This window comes from Larus michahellis, chromosome 2 (genome assembly GCF_964199755.1).
Source record: "Larus michahellis chromosome 2, bLarMic1.1, whole genome shotgun sequence".
Taxonomy (NCBI): Eukaryota; Metazoa; Chordata; class Aves; order Charadriiformes; family Laridae; genus Larus; species Larus michahellis.
The window spans coordinates 94,857,677-94,872,526 of NC_133897.1; the positions used below are offsets into that span (position 1 = coordinate 94,857,677).

The window sequence follows — 14,850 nt, forward strand, 5'->3', positions numbered from 1 at the left end:
CAGAGCACATGGAATGAAATCATGACTGAAGATTAAAGTTGGTCAGATATATCGTGATCTCTCTGTGGAGAAACAACCATGTCTGTTTGCCATCTTGAGAGAAAATCTGTATTTCATCCCTTAATTGGTGTATCCAAGCAACCATCTAATTGCCCTGTCCCTTTTGGTGGGGGTAAGGGCGGGGTTGGTATTTTTTTTTTTTGTTCTCTTCCTTTCATTGGTAACTAGGGGTAAGTCATCCTTGGGAAGTGAAGAACTGAGATTTTTACATTAAAGATAATGTCTAAACCATGTCAACCTCCAAGGGGAGGTGGGGGGAATCCTTTGGCTCCCCCCTGGTGCTCCTTGCCTGATTGCCTCTGTCTGCCTGTGACTGGCCTCACTGGAGAGAGCTCATACAGCCCTGGAGACTGCATGGAAGTGGGTGGCTGATTCTCTTGCAAGCATTAATAGAAAAGAGAATCCTGGTGCAGGGTTCTTTTCTGTTTCTTTGCTTGCCTCTGATTTCAGTTGACAAACTTGCCTGTTGTATGGCATGGGAAAGAAGTCTATGTAGGGCATGCAAGCAGTCCCTACAACCCTGGGACATGCAAGTGATTATATTGCTTGTTAGCACAATAATTATGTGGCTGTGAGGAGCGCAAGGACGTGGGAGGACATGGTGCTGACAGAGAGAAAGGGGAGCAATGCTCTGCTTGTGCTAATCAGGGAAGCTGGAAATCCCTCGCGCTCTATTATTGGGGTCAGTATCTTGCGGTAGTGAAGCGACTGGGGAGTGATTGCTCTCATATTTCAGCATCTCTAAGAGTGACATTAGAGGTGAATCTGATGTCATAGACAAACTCTCTTCAAGTTAATGCTCATGCAGAGGGAAATATTTGGGGCTTGAATAAGTTTCCATGTCTCCTAATATGTGACCTCTGCCAGAAATAAAGCCTAGTGGTTCCTTCCAGTCCTACAAAGGTAAGAACTTGCAATTGTTTTCTTTTTCTCATGGTATTATTTGGATGACACCTCAGCATTGCTCCACCTTTTGTGTATGTGAAGGTCTGGTCATCAAATTCCAAGGGATTTTGACTCACACCTAGCCCTAGTCCCCTAATTCCTGTACTTAAAAGTGACTGTGATAGTGATAGACTGGATAAGGAATTTAATTGCGTCTTTTAAAAGTGCCTTTCCAGTGATGTAATTTTTTTTCTACAGCATTTATGGTGCTACTCTAAAATGGCACAATCTTTTGTAGTTCTTCTTAAAATGAATGTGTGCCAAATCAATACTTGTTTACATCCTTGGATGAAATCTTCAAAAGCATCTTGGCAATTATTTGAAAAGGAAGAGATGAATCTGAAGAGAGTTTTAATTTAATATTTAATTTCATTAAGGACCTTGGAGCACAAAGTAAGAGAGCATTATTTATAACACAAAGCTTTGAGTGCTCCTCAGTAGAGAGGAGGATCAGAATAACATATAGCAGAATAGGGTCACCTAGAGGAGACAGTAATAGAAGTATAATGATATTCACTAGGGCAAGGTCCCAAGGTTGTGTTGTTCCTGTTATTAGTCTTTAAGGACAAAAATATCTGCGGGAGGAGAAGGACTTAAGAAGTATGAGGCAATGATAGGATGAATGAGAAACTAAATGATATGGTAAAGAAAAAGGCAAGTGTAGTTTTAGTGTGTATCAGGTGAGGAGCTTCTAGTGAAGGCTGGGAACTCTTAAGGCTGTAGTAAAGAAACTGGTGAGGCTCCATCAGGAATTTTGGGTGTGTTTCTGTCACACGTTGCTCAATTGGAGCTGGAAAGGACTTCTGGGCTGATCTGAGGAATAGAGAGCCTGTTAAGAAAGGAAAATGTTGTGCTTAAGTTGCTGAAATGTAGGTACCAAGATACGGTTTCCAAATAATGGAAAGTGAATGGTACCTAGCATGAAGAACTACTTAAATGTCACAAAAACATTGATGGGACTTTTTAGATAACTTTTCAGGAGAGCTAAGAACAAGAAAATGAAATGAGTCACTTCACATTTTGAAAATTTTGTCAGCAGTGGTCCACTGCGCCTGCTATTTTGTCTCTGATAGGAAGCGATATTCAGGGAAAACAAGTGAACCTCATCACTTTGTGGTCCATTTTCTGTACTATTCCACCACCCCCAGTAATTGTTCTAATAGCTATGGACTAGATGTTAGAGGTTCTTTCTAGTTTGCCCTGTATTCCTATGAATTAGTAAGCTAGGTATTCTTTTTTCAAAAGTTATATGCATTTAAATGTAGAATTCAAAACTATTTTGACACTTTAAAAGCTTCTTTAAATAATCTGGGCTTCTGTCATATAAAATGAACACATTTTAAATAGCCTGAAAATCACATATCAAGGCATCTGTTCTGTCTTGGCCTGAAGCCTTCTATGATGGTTAGTGCTGGAGATTCACTCAAGTGGTATGTATATAGTAATTTGTAAGTCTGCTAGGTGTTTATAGCTGTGCCTCTGTGCTTGCTTAGAAACACACTGGTCAAAAAAGAATTGAGCAGCCTAGCTCATAATCCTTGCATGGGTAGTTCAGGGTCCAAAAGAATGAGGATCCTTATCCAGCTGGAGCACATAGGTATTCTTCAGTCATTTCATGTGCAAATGGGAATAGACTCCTCACCACATGAAGCTGATGGTTTCACATACACTGAAAAGTGATCTGGGGATTAGGTCAACTCATCTCTCTGCAGTATCCTTTTGGTTGGAGTTATCAGTCTGGCATTTGGAGACACGTTATATGCTGGTCCTCTGTCTTAAAAAGACCAGATGGGAAAAAATAAGTAGTCTTCTGCTGAAGGGCTGAGAAAGGGCCAGACCCAGGATCAATCAGCAGATCTACCTCTCTGGTCTAGAGTCCTCCTGCTGTGAAGACCCCATAATCTTCTTGTGATAGTTACAATTTTAAAAGGAAACTGTGTACTATTTTTCTCCTTTGAGACACAGGCAGAACGGGAAGTTTGTGTGTGAATGCTCTGAAGAGGAGAAGGGATGTGTATCATTGTTCCTGAGCACATGTAACCGTAACCACTGTTGATGGGAATAAATGGACTTCTCTGTGCATAAGCTATGAAACTGGGCCTTTGGCCAGCCTTGGAGAAATGTCTACATTCAGGTGCCTGTCTTCTGAAGTTGCATTTAAACAGTGGTTTTAAACTGTTGGTTTATGTAAAACTTCAAACGGAAGTGTGAAAGTTCAGGCTCTGCCTCAAGACTGTTACAAGTCTTTTATTTTTCTCCAGAAAAATTGATCAGTTCCTTCTTCAAGCTGGCCACTGAAAGTAAGAAGGCACATTACAAAAATCTTCCATCATGTCCAATAGAAAATGCTTTAAAAAATCAAAATGATAAACTATTAAATTCTCATAAATTCATTTTAAGCTGTTGAAAATAAAGACAATTTTTGGCAGCTGCACATTTTGTCATCTTCAGAAACATTTTTTTTTTTCTCTACATGGAGTGTGGGGCTAGTATTGCTTCACAGTTCTCCACATTGTGACTCCATACCTTTCACATCTATAGCTCCACTTGGTGAGCGCACGCTCCATATGTGATGGAGCGCACGCTTATAGCCCCATATGGTGATGGCACGCCACTAAAGGTAGCGTCCAACCACCGTGTACAAAGGAGTGAAGCCAGCATGGGAGCAGCGGTGGGATGGGATGACTAGTTGATAAGCCCAGATCATGCTTCTGCGACTCAACCATAACAGAGGACAGTCTGCTTGGGGAACTTGGGATTCCCTGGTTGCACCTGCTGGTCTGAGTCTCTGGTCCAGAGAAGCAGCCCTGCCTGTTTCCTGCCAGCCTGCCTGGTAACCATGGCTACGTAAGTCTTTCTGTGCCCAGATATTAATTTCAGCCCAATACTGCTGAATCTACTGGACTTACTCTCTTCTCAACCCAGATAATTGTACTACTTGTTTGTATGTGTTACTCTGCTGTTATTCTGTATCCTAAACCTACAATTTGATGAGGCTGCCTTAAGCCCCTTACAGGGAGAAATTCAGAATATTTTGTACATCAAGAGGTGGCAGTAACACGCTCTACTGCAGTGAATGGCTGTATTTTTTTTCTAAAGGAAACAAATTACAACCTATATAATTTAATTTTTACTTTGTCAAAATTTCATTTTCTTTTTTGTTACTTATTGACGATTTTAAAATAACATCATCAAATCATATTTGTTTCACTAAAATCTTTGAGCAGTAACTTTTCTGGTTTTTGTTAGGTTCATTTACAATTTCTGTTCAAGAAGTATTTGAGCTTCAATTCAGACTGGAATCTCTGTAACAAGATACAAGAAAAACTGTATTTTTCAATTTATTGTACTAGTCTAGTTTCTGGAAAAAAATACACTGTATTCAGTAGGAACTTAAGGAAATGTAACAGTGCTATGATGGAAGCATCCAGCAAAAGACCACAAATCTCTTCTGTAATATAAAATGAACTGGTTGCTTGGCTATCAGATCCTTTTCTGGCTTTGAAAAGCAGTCTTCTGACTCACATTAGATCTGTCTTGGGGTTAAGTCCTCAGCCAATATAAATGTCAGAGCTTTGTTACAGCCTCAGATAATATTAGAACTAAAACTGAAATTGGAAATCCACTAACTGAGGATTTTCTTTCCTTCTCTTCTTCCCTTAGTGATTCATTTATCATGTCAAGCTATTTGGTTATTAATAAAGCTAGAGTTCTTTGTAATTTATTGTTGAAATACTCCTACGGTAAAGCTAATAGACAATTTGGTGCAAGAAGCTCTTTTATTTTTAATGACAGCAATGAAAAGAATAAGGAAAACGGTACAAGGAAAACACTGACAACCTGGAGCAAGCCTGGCAGAAGGCCTCCATATGATCAGGGGGCTTTAGCACAGGACATGTGAAGAGAGGCTGAGGGAACTGAATTTGTTGAGCCTTGAGGAAAAAAGACTAAAGGGGAATCTTACTGATATCTGTCTGCTTAGTCAGTGTAGAGAAGATGGAGCCAGACGCTTCTCAGGTGCATTGTGGTAGGACAGGAGGCAATGGACACAAGTTGGAATTTGCAAAACTTCAATGAAATAGTAGGAATTATTTTTTTTAACTGTGAGTATGGTCAAAAGCTAGAAAAAATTGCCCAGAGAGGGTGTGGAAACTCCCGCCTTGGAAACTCCATCCTTAGAGATCCTCAGAACTTGATTGGACAAGGTCCTGAGGATCCTGTGCTAACTTGACTTGGGGGTTGGATGAGAGGGCTTCCACAGATCCTTTCCAAAGGTCCTTGCCAACCAAATTAATTATTTATCCTGTTCCTACAAAGGAGACTTGCAGTGACCAGTGCAAGAATTTCTAACCTACCACCACTTTTACTGTCATGAGCAAAATTACAAGCTGTTGTTTGTTTGGGAAACAAGTTCTATTTCTTGATCAATTTTTCCCCTCCAGTAACTTCCCTTGCATGCTGTACTAAAAGAAAATTGAAGCTCTGGAAATTTGATTATAGACTGACTTCTGATAAGATTTCCATGATCTGAACTGTTAAACCTTCCTTCAAGAACTTATGTCAAAACATACTTGTCATAATGATATGTAAGCTATTTATATGCTTAATGGTTTGGTTGATTAAACTGAGGTATGTTTCTGTAATCCTAATTTAAACTATACATTTCAAACAGTTGTTACTCAAAACTGTTGTGCTGGGTTGTTGTGGGGTTTTTTTGGTGTTTTTTGTAATTTGTTTTTTCCTTGTAATAGGCTGAGGTTGGGAAAGGGCTATTAATAGTTATTTGTAATTGATTTTTTTTTTATAGGGTACTGATCTGTTACCCAATTGTATTTTTACTTGAACAGGGTTGATCTCTTGTTTAAACTCCTGCCAACTAGGATGAAGGAAACCTGTCAAACCCAGAAAACTGGTAGCACTAGGGAAGTTCAACTGCAGCTCTACTTTTTGCAGGAGAACTATGCGTTAAGTAGTGAGCAATGATGTATATAAAAGCCTTTCAATTTGTTTTTAACAACTAATTTACTAATCTGCATATTTTCTCATAACACAAAGCAGTGGTTTGTGGCTTTTTAACTTTACAAACCGTTTCTTTCCTCCTGTGAAACAGAAGCGTTCAGTAGAGAAATCCACAGCCTTTCAAAATTACTTTCTTTTTTATCCAGTAAATGGAATTCCTCACCCAGATGGAGAACTGTAGCTTGTTCTCCTGCCAGTTTGACAGAAAACTAATACCGAATACGCCAGCTTTTTCATATTCTTTGTCTCTTCAGATAAAAGAAAACCAAACCTTTTTGTTTTCTCTTTCCTTGTTTAAAAGTGGAGCCTGGCCAACTCGTGTCTGTGAATTGCCATAAATATTGATAAATCCCATGGAAAGTTGTTGTCCTTAATGAGGATTACTGACTTTGCTGTAAATTCAGTGATATCATGAGAGCTTCTGAATAGTCACACATAGAGCAAGCAGAGTAATCCAGCAAGTACCATTGGGTGCAGAAAGCTTTTGAAATTGCTGTGCTACTGTAGATGCGTATCTTGCTAGCTCTGCTCTGTATTTGTGGATAAAGCTGTGCAGATGTTATATGCGAAGTCCGGGTATGTTACAGTTCTGACTGCCTGTTTCCAGCAGCTTTCACTTTGAAGTCTCAGGCTTGTCAGAGTTTTCTCACTCTTTGGACTTTCTATCCAATTATGCCTTCCTTTCTACCTCTTCTTAATAAAAATGTCTGCTCCAACTCTTAAAGCTTCTACTTTTTTTCCCTAAATGCTGGTATATCAGTGGAATATAAAATTGATTTTTGCTCTTGCTGAAATATTACATTCTCCCTTTTTTTTTTTTCTTTTTTCTTCCCCAGGCTGCTCTTCTGTGCAGATTTTTGGTTCTGATCAGTTTGCTTGGCTTCTTTCCTATTTCTTGCAATGTTCCTGCTTGTTTTCTATAGTGTTTTGAGGGCCTTTCTTATTCCTCTTTGAATCTTTTCCAGTTCAGTTTTTCAGTTCTGCTTTCCAGTTCTTCCTACAAAGGTTACTCTAGACACTGGATGCCTTGATTTGGGTAGTCAGAAGGGAGAGAGTAGAATTAGTTCCTTAGTAGAGAAATATTTTTTTTTTTTAGCGTTTTCTAAGGTTATTGTGTTTCACTGTGAGGTGGATGTAATCTGACATTTTTGATAACAACACAACTGTTTTGTGAGGAATTTGTTGAACCTATATCTACTTGGGCCCAGTAAAATCAGAGCGTGTTGCAGAAGCTGTCAGGAAAGTGAAACAGTGAAAAAACATTTTTTTTTTTTTTTTTTTGCCTTGCAAGAAAAGCATCAGTATGAACAGTTAAACATCAATCTGGACAGTCAAATACTGACAGGCTATCAGAGAAGATGTAAATTTTGGGTTAATGCTGACTTACATGTGATCTGTAAGTCATCTTTGACAATTTCTATGGAACACTTTTTTCTTCTCACTTGTTGTACCATACCCTTTTTCCTATGCAGAGTGCTTCCTTTACACTAGGAATAGGGCATTTATCCAAAGGAGAGACAGATTTCCATCATATAAGATGGAAATATGGTATTAGCCAAGCATATTTCAGTTGCTCCTGACAATCCTTCAAAACATTTTCTTTACCTTTAGTCCATAAACTTCCCTATCATGTTCCAAATAAAACCATGATAAAAAAAGGATCTTCCTGATTGCTCCATTTCACTGCAGAACATTATTATTCTTTTTACATTATCTTCCATATTAATATTAATAAAATAACAAAAAATACAGAGGAAATACTTCTAATGTGTATCAGTATCTCTGGAAGAAAGGTGCAGAATCCAGTAAAAGTGATGATCGAAAATGAATGCCCAGTTTGTAAGTTTCCATTTTACTTGTGTGAAATCACTTTCAGTGCTAAGGGACAGCCTTCCAACATCTAGTGATCATGACGCTGAGTTAGTTAAGTGGAAGGAGAGGATGGAAATAGAGTCAGTTTCTTGGGGGTTAAGATTTTGGGCATGTAGAACAAAAGCAGCAATCCCATCCTATATCTTTCCCTTTACAGTTTATTTCTGGACACTTAGGCCACCTAGATGTAAGGAGGGAAGTGAAGCAATACCAGAGATCAGTAAAACAGTAGTGTGTCTGCCTTTTTCAGGAAGATCAGGGAAGGCTCTGTAAAGTATTTCATAATGTCATTGTTACTACTGCTACTATTCTGCTCTTGGGATTGATGTGGAGCAATAGACTTGTACCCAGAACTGCACTGAATGATGTACGGTTGAGTCTTTGGAAAGGTGCCATTGCTTCTACTTTCTAGGGACTCTCTTAAGCTTAGCCAGTGTTTTATCTACTGAAAATGGCATTACAGAGAAGAGAAGTGACACTGAGAGAAAACAGGTCTCTCTTTAGGCACTGAGAGAAAAGTGACATGAGGACAAGGACAACCCTGTGATATGCAGAGACTTTAAATAGCAGATAAAAACTATGAAAGATTACAGGGTTTGTCCTTGACAGCATGGAATTTGGTTGAACTACTCTGGAGAGGAAGTTGAAGTTCATATATGCAGACATACTTGGATGAATGTCTATGATACTACACAAAACTACACTTTTTATAATAGAGGCGGTATTTCATTTGGGAAGGAATTATGGCTCCTAAAAAGAAATGAATCACTGACAAGCAGTTCCAATGTAAATATATTTATAAGGACCTTTGATTTGCCAATTTTGTTATTGGAAGATTAGTTTTTCTTGAATAGTAAATTTAATTTATGAAAGTGTTGTGACATACTATTTCCACACTGAGATATTCATCTTTTCAGGAAAGTGCGTTGAAAAATAAATTGTGGAAAGATTATTTTTTTTTTAATTGCAACTTTTTTGCACTTATTGGGTTCTGTCTATCTGAAAATTGGACCCCGTTGCTGTATCATGTTTGCAATTCATAGTGACAAAATGTAAGGAGATGCAACTGCAGAAAGCCATCTTAGGTTTTTTATTTATGGATACCGAGCAATAGGTATCCGGGGGGATTCACTTATGTTTGTTATAAATGCTCATCAACTTCTGTGCCTATTGAAACTAATCCACAAAATGTTCATATCTTCTCACATGTTTCTGTGCTCCTCTTGCTCTCCTAGCTTCTTGCTATAGAGCTGCTTGGAGATGACTGAAGAGAAGTTTCTTCTTCACAGAAATAAAAATTTTGTCTTAAGTCCAGCAGTTATGGAAGTGAAACCTCTTTCTGAGTACATTCAGAAAAGGTACTACTTTTTTTAAAGCAAAACTTTATGTGTAGTTCAGCTGATGTTTGGGAACAGAAGGCCACGTTTGTTAGATGGTCCTGAGCACAAGAGTGTGAGACATTGACCTTACAAGGGGCAAACTGTGATTGATTCTTAGAAAGAGGAGTGATGAAGGAAAACTCCCTGCCAGGGCCACACTTGTCCCCTCTGCACTCTTCAAAGGGCTGTCCACAAGCCTGTTACACCTCGCCACTCTTGCAGCATGTATTTGTGCAGTATGTTTGGATGTAGGGAGCATCCTGAGCCAGCAGGGTCCCAGACGTACCTGGAGAGGAGTTGAATAGATACTGATTGAGACAGAGAGCTCTGGCAAGCCCATTGGAGAGGAAATGTTAGTAATAACACCCTCTTTTGCTGGAAACACGTGTTTTGCTGGGTGAGTACCTTATCTTCTACAAAGAGACTGCATCCTTGGGTGCCTGAGGGCAACTTCATCATGTAAGCCTATTCTGTCCAGGCTAAGTCTAAAATGATCCATAGTTGATTTCTGTGAAAGCAAAAATACGCACCACAGTTCTAAGAGAAAAATGAGGCACTGCCACTGCCGGAGGGAAAAATCAGTGCTGAGACAACTTTAAAAGTTAAGCTGGGACACAAAAAGTTTGGGTAAATTGGCAAAGCTGGCAAGGACAAATGGTCAATCTATGTAGTTGTCTGGTGAGGATAAGTAATTTCAAACTGGAGACCTCTTGCATGGTTTTGGGGAGGATGGGGGGTGTTTTCCTCCTTCTCCCTGTCCCACATGGTGGGAAGGTGTGTGTCTTTTCACAGGCAGGATTTACACGGTCTGGGACAGAGATCAGAATCTGGCTCTGGAGCTCTAATCAAATAACAAATAGGGCTTAATGCAGGTCAGCACGTGGGTGTGCCATATACTTAGTTAGACTTCTGTGGTTTCAACCCAAAGCAATGAAATTGATCTCCAGCTCAGCATCTTGTTTTTATTCTCTCCACAGATTTATTCTAAAAGCAATTCTTTCATTTTTCTAATAGAAAACTTCCTTTATCATCTACACTGTATTTATTCTGCAGTTCCAAGTTGTTCCAGATGTACCTTGGTGTAAATACAAGCAGAACATGACCCGCAAATTGTGACGAACCATATCGACTAAGAATGGCAAGACTCAGCAGTAGAATGAATAGATGCGATCACGCTTTCGGAAAGTGTGGACTTTTTTAAGGTTGAATTTCAAATACAGACTTCAGAGGAGTAGACAGGGTTCCGTGAACTTAATCTTTATCCTTAGAAATTGAGTTACAATTCATAGAAAAATGAACAGCTGGACTGAAGACTATGCAGGGTGTAAAATAAACTGAGTTTTTAACCAGCCCTGATGCACGAATAACAATGACTACTACATTATAACTTCTGTAATGTTAATTGCCTTGAAAAGAGGATAGGAATCTAAATTTACAAATTAAAACTTCCTTCTGTTTGAGAATATATAGAGATATGCAGTGTTAACAACCACATTCTTAGAACTGATTTTTTTGTGCAACAACTGGAATTGTGGATATTTTGTAACATTTTTGACTGCTTTACTTGCTCATTTTATGACACACCTAAGAGTTTCAGATGCTTTGTGGAAGGACAGGTGTAGCTGACATATTTTGAAATTAGCGCTATTATGCGAGGGTTGTGTCGTGGTGTTGGCTGTAAAAAAGGAAAATTTGTAAGAATTAGTTTGCCCTCTTTCCTTGGATATGTCTTACTGATCAGGTTATTGTGAAGGATAAATTTTTTGTCACTGCCTGAGGCTGCTTTCCAGGATTTCTCTGCATGAGATCAGTGCAACTAAAAGATAGTTTTATATTTCCTTAGGGCGTCATGATAGATGCGACTGTTAGAAAGCAAACTGAATTTAAGAACCAATGTGTCAATATACTCAGCTGTAGAAATGGGTACCTAGTTTTTCTTCGGGTGCTACTTCAAATGGACACTCATAGTGCAGTTATCTGGGCTTGTAGACTTTTTATTTGACTTTGCTGTGCATACCTGGGCTCTGCACACGCATAACATATTCTGCAATTCCTCTCTGCTGTCCTGGACTCAAGACAGAGTGTCCATTTGATACGTTCTGCTTCTGTAAACTTATTAATATTGAATATTTTGTTTCCTTGTGGCTTTTTGCATGTATGTTCTTAAATGTTTCCTTGATTCACATGAATTGACTCACATAGGTGAAAAAAAAAAGCCTTGTCTGATACTTCCTGGAAACATCATTGCCCACAATTGCAATTTCAGTGCTGCGCTGAAATACTTCTTTAAACTTTCCCAAATGCTTTAGGAAATCTATTGGAACAAAGTGGAAATTTTGAAAATTTCCAAAACGTACAAACTTTGCTTTTATTCAAGTTTTGTGATCAAAGTAGATGACAGTGCATTTCTTCAGCAGTCTGCAAGTAAGTTGTACAGTCTACTTATCTTGGTATAATACTTGTTAAGGTTTTGAGGGCAATGTGAAATGTTTAATTATCATCTCTAATAAATTGTTACTAAACAAACTCATGTCCTTAGGTTTTCCAATGGATTCTGGTGCTGCACTCTCCAGGAAGTGGGATCATGCCTTGTGACAAGTAGGAGTGCTGCTTGCTTATATCTAGCTGGCTTGGGAATACCTGGTGGGAATGGGAGCTCTCAGAGAGCTGTCTTCAATACCACCGTCCTGAAGACGGTGAGGAGGGAGGGTCAGCCTGACAATACTGCTCTTGTGTTACAAAACATCTGGTGTATAACATGGTTTGCTGGATCTTTGCTAGCGATGTGGCTGAGCTGTGCTGTGGCAAGATTTACTAAACTGGTGTCTGGTCAACAGCAGCCTCAGCCTTCCAAGCAGCCTTGGCTTCACTAGTGAGGACATGCAGTGTTCAAGATGTTGTTAAGATCAATGATGTTAAGATATATGAAATTGTAAGATTTTCCTGGTATGTGCGTAGCAATATAAACATTTTAAAGCATGCCAGTCTTGATTGCACTTAAGACTTAAGTAATTACATTGTAGCTTTTTACGCTATTTATTTGCTGAATAGTACTTTGTTTAATAACCTGCCAGGACTCTTACAGAAGCAAAATAGAACTAATGAAAATGAGGCAGAGGATTAAACAACTCGGAGACATTGTTAGTTTAAACATGCACTGCATTCACAAGGGAAGATATGATGCCGACTTGTTTTATACGACTTTGTTCCTGCTGTTTCAGTTGTTTGGATAGAACTCAGTTCTCTCCCTCTTGTGCTCAATATATTAAGCACCAAGCAAAAATTGTTCTGTGTTGTTATTTCCACAATCCGGGGAGAAAAAATAGTGAACTGAGGTTTTCTCCGTAACTCATTAAAGTCAGTGAGCAAAAGTTCATTGATAGGTATGGACTACTGAGTGTCACAAGTTGTCTATAATTTCAGTCCTCTGCCTGTTCTCCTTGCCATGTGTGATCAAGCTTTCCTGTTTGTTTGCTTGTTAATTCATTCTGATACTTGCATCTACGGATATCTACCTACCTACCTATCTATCTTTTGGTCTGCTTCCAAATATGCTTGTGCATCTCTGTGAATAATTTGATGGTTCCTTTAGTTCTTAGTATTTATCCACATTAGGGAAAACCCTGCTAATGCACTTGGCACTTCATTTGTGATCTCCATCAGGTGTCAGATTTTGACCTGACTGTAGGAATTTTTTTTTTTTTCAGTAGAGAGAGTTGTTTTATACTTATACCAGTAAGGGAATATATTGGAGGCTTAATATTTATATAATATGAAATAAACCTTTCTGAACCTCTCTAAGAGCAGTTATAACTCTATGGGACTTTTCTTTCTCCCAGACAAACTCATCTCCTTGTTAATTAACATTTTAGAGTGAAAAATGTCCAGCATAAATTTCACAAAGTAATCTCTGATTAGACTTCATACAATAGAAAGAACTGCTTTTTCCCAAGGGCTGCATAGTATTTTGGTGCACAGAAATATGCAGCCTGCCCATAACCCTAGCAAAATTCAATTACTCAAGAGAGGTGTAAACCACATTTTATGAAAGCAATAAGACATGACTCTTGATGATTTCTGTGGGAGACTGCTACACAATTTAGAAGCGTTTGCAGCCCTACACTGAAGGTTGAGTGGATTTAACCAGCTGAGAAGCACAGTAATCTCCCAGAAGCATATTACCTAGAATATATTTTTGCTATTAATTTAAAATTGTTTTCAAAAGCAATGGATCGGAATCATCACAATAGTAATAAATTTAGTCAAATCAATAATGTAATTCTGGTGATTTTTTTACATGGAATATTGATGCAGGCATTACATTACTCACAACACACTTGAGAAATCTCCATTTTAGTTAGCAATTCCGTAACTGTTTATTGGCTATGTGATCTGTCACCTGAAATTTCCACATCTCTCTCCAGTCATGAATGTATGAACTATTCTAGAAGTATCTTGTCTCTCAAATTGAAAAACAAAAAAACAACAAAGCTGTCTCAAATAATTATGGGCAAGATTAAATTTAAAAAAAATATAAAGTTGATTGGTGTCTGCCTTCCCTTATGTAGGTCAAATCCTTATGAAATAATTTTAAGAATTTACAGAAGTTATTCTATTCTTAATTTAGCTGTGAGTGAAAGAAGTCTTACTCTAATAAAAAAAAATCTTACTCTTCTGCTGCTCTGATACATTCATTGGGAAGGACAGCACTGAAGCAGATACTTTACTAGTGGCATCTAGTGTCTCGAAAAAAAAAATAAAAAGGGAGGTTTTAATTTTCATTCAGATGAGCAGTTCTGAGCTTTTCAACTCAGAATTATGGGATCACTCACGATTTACCTTCATGAGAAGCCTTGTAAATGAAAGCAGAATTTCCAGCAGGCCAATCAATCCAGTCTTTCCTGTTCCTCACACAGCTTTATCCCTCACATATATATACACATTGTGTGCCAAATCTAGGAAGAAGAATTTCTCTTATTAGCATTGCAATGGGATGGAGCTCGGTGCTAAAAATATACCTGGTGTTACAAAATGTTTCTGTAATAATTAGCCTAAAATTATTCATTCATATCATTAAGTTGTATCAGTTATAGACATTAAAAGCCCTGAAGTATAGACATAATTGCACCACCCCCAAAAAATCCCCACCCAAGTGTCTTTTGATAACATAGAAGTATTTGTTGGTCTATAATTTTTCTGTAGTTTTTCTTGCTTTGTAAGGAACTCCATGGTGGCTGCAGCTATCTGGATGTAGTGTGGCGGCTGCTTTCTGGATGTGGTATGTTTGCTGCTAGAACAAAGTGGACTTGTTACTTTTCAAAATAGGACACGGGACCCCACGTGCCGAGTTCTACAGCAGCTAACCTTCAGTATGTGGTGCACAAAATGTATCCTAGTAAACAAATGGTGACTGTGTCTGAATATGTAGAGTGTGATTTTATTTTTATTGAAGGAACAGTTTTATTTTCCATTCTAGATTCTTGAACAAGCACCAGAAAAGAACTGACCTACAATGAACTTTGAAAAATGATTACAGCATCCCAGGCTGTGTGAGGAGGAGTGTTGCCAGCAGGTT

The 14,850-nt window shown here is 38.4% G+C and overlaps 1 long non-coding RNA gene across 4 annotated transcripts in view; it reads left to right on the forward strand.

Annotated features, from left to right (window-relative positions):
* The first annotated feature begins 761 nt into the window (after nucleotides 1–761).
* LOC141739308 (uncharacterized) overlaps nucleotides 762–14,850 on the forward strand; it is a 31,975-nt gene continuing 17,886 nt past the window's right edge. Inside the window, exon 1 of one of the 4 annotated variants that reach the window (XR_012585661.1) lies at nucleotides 762–963. This is a non-coding gene — a long non-coding RNA (uncharacterized LOC141739308). The remainder of the gene's footprint in view (nucleotides 964–14,850) is intronic. The other 3 variants (XR_012585662.1, XR_012585663.1, XR_012585664.1) reach the window with 3 other exon arrangements.